This window comes from Sebastes fasciatus, chromosome 20 (genome assembly GCF_043250625.1).
Source record: "Sebastes fasciatus isolate fSebFas1 chromosome 20, fSebFas1.pri, whole genome shotgun sequence".
NCBI classification, from domain to species: Eukaryota; Metazoa; Chordata; class Actinopteri; order Perciformes; family Sebastidae; genus Sebastes; species Sebastes fasciatus.
Window position 1 is genome coordinate 15,278,514 of NC_133814.1, and position 7,383 is coordinate 15,285,896.

Sequence of the window (7,383 nt, forward strand, 5' to 3'; positions counted from 1 at the left end):
TTAAATATTATCAACATTGATAGGAAATTGTGCAATAGGCTTTACTATTAATTATTTATTTTCCAATTTAAAACAATATTTAATTATAAATAAAAATATTTATAGAAATTATTAAATATTTTTAAAAATAAAAAGTATTTTAATTTATTTAAATATTATCAACATTAATAGGAAATTGTGCAATACGCTTTACTATTAATTATTTATTTTACAATTTAAAAAAATATTTAATTATAAATAAAAATATTTATAAAAAATTATTAAATATTTTTAAAAATAAAAAATAAATACATTTATTTTAATATTATCAACATTAATGGGAAATTATGCATTAGCCTTCACAGATTACTAGTGTAAATTAATAAAAAAAATAAACATATTTGTCCCTACATAATGTCAATCTAACTAACTTTTAACATTTAACACTATTTACATTCATTTACTCACGTATTTCACTGTCATTTATCCTAATTTCTCTAAATCATTGAGTGTGAGTTTTGCTCAAAGTCTTTTTATTGGTATTCTGTACAAAATCCAATAAATAATTGTATAAACAAATTATATTTGTTATAACAATATTACTGCACCATTAAATAAGCAGAAACAATTTCATAAACAATTTCATTTATACAATTAAATGAATTAAATCCGATAGCAACATAAATTAAACATATACCAAACAAAAAAAAGAATAAAAAAAGGAAAGGACCAAAAAAAAAATCAAAAAAAAATAAGTAAATAATAAATAATAATAGATAAATAAAAAAAGGAAAGGACCAAAAACAAAAGCCAGAAAAATAAGTAAATTAAAGATAATAATAATAAATAAATAAAAAAGGAATAAAAAAAAATTAAATGACCAAAAAAACAGAAAAATAAGTAAATTAAAAATAATAATAATAAATAAATAAAAAAAGAATAAAAAAAGGAAAGGACCAAAAAAAAACAGAACAATAAGTAAATTAAAAATAATAATAGATAAATAAAAAAATAATTAAAAAAAAGGAAAGGACCAAAAACAAAACCCAGAAAAATAATTAAATTAAAAATAATAATAATAAATAAATAAAAAAAAGAATAAAAAAAGGAAAGGACCAAAAAAAAAGAAGAAAAATAAGTAAATTAAAAATAATAACAAAAAACGAAATAAAAAAAAAATAAGTATAAGTTGTGAATTATGTAATATGGGGTCAGCAGTATAAAACTTCAATGTCAGTTGTATCCATTGTAGTAGTATAGCGAATCTACTATGCTAGCACCTGTCTTTAAACTAACGTTACGTCGTTTTAAATGCTCGCTTTCTATTTTTCAACAAAACAATGAACACAGAGATTACCGACAGAGATAAACACAAAGTATTGTACACTTACAGATACAGAGAACTGAAGATAATCCGCTGAAACTAAAGTCTGTTTGTGACAACAAGACCGTTTTCTAACCAAACGCTTTCGTTTCCTGAAGTTTGAATTACAGCGCGTTTGACGTAATATCCCGGATGTGCTAAGGGGGTGCGTTTGTTTTTACAATCCGGAGTGTCGCAAATATAAAACACGTTGGGCGGTGTTAGTGTGGAAAATAAAGCGATTTATGATGTTTGCGTTACGTTATGTAGAACTATTATTCGATGCTATTTATCTTTACGTGCTATAGCTTTTACAATCAAATAAGTAAAGGAAGTCGGCTTTTTCTGGTCTTCAACGACTGAAAAATCTGTTACACCGGACTGCACCGGTGCATTGAATGAAGCAAACACACGAAGGAGCGCTGGATTGCCCACTCAAACTGGTTTGTCGGGTATCTGTCTAGTGATGAGAATTCCGGCTCTTTTTAGTGAGCCAGATCATTTGGCTCAGCTCACCAAGAAGAGCCGTCTCTTTCCGCTCCCAAACGGCTCTTCATTTTACCACTTCTGCCTTTTATAATTCAGCCAAATTTAGCGCAGTTTTGACCTATGATTAGTATGTGTGCACATTTATCACTTAAATTATTCAATTTAATTATACGTCGTAATTTGACATGCTGCTTCGTTTCCGACTGTCACTCATCTTGTCTGCTATTCGCGCACCGCACTCCTCTCTCTCTTTCTCTCTTCCTCTCCCTCCTGCTCTGTACCTGTAGACCGTCAGCACGCCGTGCACCCCCGCCCCTCCCTACTTGATGGTATGATCCTTGTCTGTCATCACCTGATTGTCATTAACACATCATTCAGTCACACTCAGTGCATGGAATACCCGTGGCGCGGAGAAGATCGTCCTATCATTCTGCCTTGCATTAAGTAAAGACAAAAAAAGCCGGCTCTTATCGTTCACTTAAAAGAGCCGGCTCAATGAACCGGCTCGTTCGTGACCGACACATCACTAGTGTCTGCATTTCTGCACTATGCAACCTTTACAGAGTGACACATCCTATTGAAATACTAGTTTTATAGAAACTGCGCTGCCAGGAAACAGCTTCAATGCAAAGTGTATTTCAGAGTAATGCAGAGACAGCCTGACCTTGATGTTAATGTTTTATCACAGCATAGTGATTACATGTTGTGTGTTTAGGAGGTCAGGTACTCTACTTTGCAGATTCTTGTATATAATATGTCATCCTCTAATAGCATGCCAGTTGACATGTTTACACTACAGTGATAAGTGGCACAGAGTGAAGTGTTTAAAGGTGAAGTAGCACCTCAACTCAGTTAGGTTATAGACTTTCCATATACCAACAGCAACATGATGATGAATTAAAGCTCAATGTTTATGCCTTCATCAGGGCAAACAAGGACTTGAAACTTGACTTACAAAAAAATGACTTGTGAGCATGTCTGCTTTTTATTTCATGAAAGTATACTTTGTATACTTATAGTAATTATTTATTTATTACATAAAGAGACTTGCTCCTTTTGCGATTTGTCTTGATGATTTGTGATGAGATTTAAAAAATAATAAAATGTGTTGTTCTTGCATGCCTCTACGGTGAACGGATAATCCGAAAACTTAATGAATCGAGTAAATTCATAACAAAACATCCTTTACAAACTCTCACACACTTTAATAGGGTACTTTGTCAAAAAGTAAGCACAACTACAAGCCAATTATTATTTTCTGTAGGCCTATAAGCTAAGAATACTTAATTATACTTTTCTCAAGTATATCTTGATCAAAAGATTAAGTGAGTAGGCCTATAAGCCAAGTATACTTAGACTTTTCTGTACACTTGTCAGTATAAGCCAAGTATACTTAGACTTTTCTATATACTTGTCAGTATAAGCCAAGTATACTTAGACTTTTCTGTATACCTGTCAGTATAAGCCAAGTATACTTAGACTTTTATATATACTTGTCAGTATAAGCCAAGTATACTTAGACTTTTCTGTACACTTGTCAGTATAAGCCAAGTATACTTAGACTTTTCTATATACTTGTCAGCAAGCCAAGTATACTTAGACTTTTCTATATACTTGTCAGTATAAGCCAAGTATACTTAGACTTTTCTACTTGTCAGTATAAGCCAAGTATACTTAGACTTTTATATATACTTGTCAGTATAAGCCAAGTATACTTAGACTTTTCTGTACACTTGTCAGTATAAGCCAAGTATACTTAGACTTTTCTATATACTTGTCAGTATAAGCCAAGTATACTTAGACTTTTCTATATACTTGTCAGCAAGCCAAGTATACTTAGACTTTTCTATATACTTGTCAGCAAGCCAAGTATACTTAGACTTTTCTATATACTTGTCAGTATAAGCCAAGTATACTTAGACCTTTAAGTACTTGTTAGTATGAGCCAACTATACTTAAGTATCCTTTGTTAAGTATACTGTATTGTCTTATTTTAAGTTCAAAGGAAGTATACTAGCACACTTGAATAAACTTCACTTTGGTAAGAGGAAGCAATGAGTCAAAGCCAGTGCACAATAATTATTACAACATTAAACAATCAGACTTGTCACTCATATTTGTAAAATAAATTTCACAGTATTTCTATAAATTTTTCCACATAATGGAATATCCATATATGTATGTTTCACACCCACATTATTATTGACTCTAAGTTTAGAGCAGAAGCCAAGAAAACTTGTCAAATAAATCAATAGTATCTCTTAACTGTCTCTGTTTAATTCCTTTAACATATGGCACCAAAACGATACATGCACACAAATCACAATAAAAAAGTCATTTTATTAGTGTGGAAAATGATTTAACTGATCCAAAAATACTTCTCGTTTGAAAAGCAGTCAACCCAGATTGGCACTTTACTTTAGGGAATTTACTTTCCACCTGGAAACTGTGTGTTTCTTTTCCAGAAAATCTTTCACTACAGGTGAAGTTTGACTTTTCTGCTTTAGTGCACTTTCTGTTCTGGGATCAAAATGTGTAGTTGTCGCCTTGTTTTTTCCACACTTACACTACATTCAGCCACAGGGGCATTTAAGCATATAAATAACTCCACTATTGGCACAAGTAATGCATTTCCAACCAAATGCAACAATACTTCTATTGCTTTATGCTGAAAATATCATTTGAATTTCAAGGACTGTGGAGGATCTTTGCAAATCGAATGAATCTAAAATAAACATTTACGGTTTTATTTGTATGCAAAGAAAGGGTTTGGTGTTGAAATCATCCTCGCTTTCATTAGAGGGCAAAATATGCCAGTCTTTCCATATTATGGATTTGATTTGATCTGACAAAAGGTGAAAACTACAAATTTATTTACATATTATTCATACATACTCACTGGCTGCATTAGATATTCTCTAGTCCTCTTTCAGGCTTTTGCTGTAAGCACCAATCCATTGTACCAAGGTAACCCTGTGTTGGAAACCTGCTTTTAAGTTCTTCGAGCCTCAAAAAAGCAGAGGAACACGCTCTTTTCAATCTGTGAAACTGACAAAGAGGCAGACTTTATTTGATATGCCTCAGATGAAAAGTGCTTGCAGTCAATAGAGCGTTCCTGTCGGTGGTATTAGCGTATTCATAACTGTCTGTGATTCATATTAAAAGTGAACGTTGGCTTTACGTTGCTCAAATTCACTTTAAATTATTTCATTTTTTTTAAATTGTATCCTAGAGGTCAATGCTGTAAATACACACAATACCTTTAAAAATTGAAAAATTAAATTGGCATAATTGCAATAAATTGGAAGTTTCCACAGTATATTTATGGGAAAAAATGTTCACAAAAATGTCTGGTCAATATAATTTTGTTTAGCTGAATGGCAAAATCTACAGGCTGCAGAGAATATATGTTAAGCTGCTTTGTACTTCCTCTGATTTTATTGATGTCCAACGTGTTAGTATGTCCCATAATAGAGTGCTACAGGAATGAGTCCTAAAACCTGAAAATGAGTTAGCATTTTAGCACTTCCGGTTCCCTCATCTGGAAGTCTATGGGTTTTTAGTTAGATGCCTGAAATAACGTCTGTGGTTAACACGAGCTGAAGAGATTTTAACGTTTTGTTTTACGACATATACATCAATAAATACTCCACTCGTAATAATTACTCCGCTTTTGAAGCCTTAATGTGTCTTAAAAAAGGCGGTTGCAAACAAGTGGATAAATGAGACTGCTAAATGTCATCACGCAAGCTCGTCTGCCTTTACAGCCTCGTTGTGTATACTCGCGCTCATGCGATCGTGGTGTAGTTCGTTTACAGCCTAACGTTAGCTTTTTACTTCTGGCGATTGCATTCACACTTCAAAACTCATAAAAGTGCTGTTCATTTGTGAAGATGAACAAAACGTGTAAGTATCATAAACGTGTGTTTGCCGCAAAGCTTATTCCAAAGCGCAATTGAAAAATCCCAATGGATTTTTGTCGAGGGAACCGGGTCGATGCTATAACTTCCTGGTTGGCCTACAAAAATACGTCATCCCTGGAGCACTCTATTGCAGCTGTAAACCTCCAATAGCTAACTATTCATAAAGGTAAACACAACTTTCATTTGATTTGATTTCATTTATAAAATCATACCAAACTATTATTTAACTATCGTTATTCTGGCTGGCTGTGTTCACTTGTCTATCCAGCAGTAACTCCCAGCTGAGGAACAACAACAAGGATCAGTATGAAGCCTTCTCATGGCTGAGCCAGTAATGGTGTGCCTGGTCAAAGGGCATCCCATGGATCCATTGTGTTCTTGTATCACCAAAGCTATAGGCTTCTATACCTCTGCTCCCTGGAGAGAAGCAGACAGATGGAGACATACTCCTTGATATGGAACACAAAAGCTCCAGAGCCAACTAAAGCTGGGAAACTCTGCCCACCAGGGTTTGTCCTGCTCGCTAATTAAAGACTGCAGATAACAGCATGACAAGTGACATGTCACCAAATTAAATTAGGCATGAAAACCTGTATAATTAAACCGGACGGTACAACCGTTGAAGATGTTTCTTCCCTTTTCACCATTTGGTGATTCACAGAGCTGCCAGACTCTCAGGGAGGAGCCGGACTCATGGATCAGTCTCCCGGTGAGCCATGTCCGCATCATCAGCAGAGCACAAGCAGCTCGACCGCTCTGCAGCAGACCTCATGCTGCCACGCATTACAGGACTGGCCCTGCTCTTATCGCCTGGAGCTGGATCACTGAATGACCTGTGAGAGGCACACTTCTATTATGGCTTACACCAGCACTGCACTGTAATACACAATGTATCGGTACAAGAGATGTTTGTGCCCTGTAGAGAGCCATAATGTGTAATCCAAATCACCTTGATTAGATCAGATCAGATGCAGCTTTAATGAAATTGGGCTGCAGAGGGTAAACAGTGGTGTTTTGCATGTTCTCGTGTTCCTACTCTATATTTTCCTCCTACATTCACAAATATATAGAGGTCAGCTGGGGATGGGCGTTTGTAGGTATTAACGTGAGTGTCAGTCTAAACAGGTAGTCTGTGCACGATGTCTCCCAGCCTCTAGGATAGGTTGATGCCCCCCATGACCCTGAAAAGGATTAAGTTAAGTAAGCAAAATCAGCAGACTTGGAAGTATTAAACCTTCAGTAGGCAGAATGTTTTTGGCATCATTTGGCAAAAATTACATAATCACCTTTAAGCATATTATAATTCAAGTGTTCTGAGAGATAACTAGACCCTGCACCTCCTCATGGCTCTGTTTTCAGGATTTAAAAAATCTAGCCTGGTAGACATTGGCCAATCACAGGTCATTTCAGAGAGAGAGCATTCCTATTGGCTTTTTAACGCTGTCAATCACTCGCAAACTCCAATCAAACGGTCAAACTAGGCAGCGCTGATCAAATATGAATCAATATTCTGTTTCTGTAATGCCTATTTCTCGCCTCAGATGTTTGAGAAAGTGTGCTCCGGCTGGTGGGTGGTGCTTGGTATTTCCTCAACTGATCTCAATATGGCTGCCGGGTCACAAACTTTCT

General features: G+C 34.8%; 1 protein-coding gene across 1 annotated transcript in view; it reads right to left on the reverse strand.

Annotated features, from left to right (window-relative positions):
• Positions 1–1,887, reverse strand: part of pde6c (phosphodiesterase 6C, cGMP-specific, cone, alpha prime) — a 35,100-nt gene extending 33,213 nt beyond the window's left edge. Inside the window, exon 1 of the mRNA XM_074619036.1 lies at positions 1,371–1,887. The gene's annotated coding sequence lies outside the window, so the exon portion shown is untranslated. The remainder of the gene's footprint in view (positions 1–1,370) is intronic.
• Between the last annotated feature and the right edge of the window lie 5,496 nt (positions 1,888–7,383).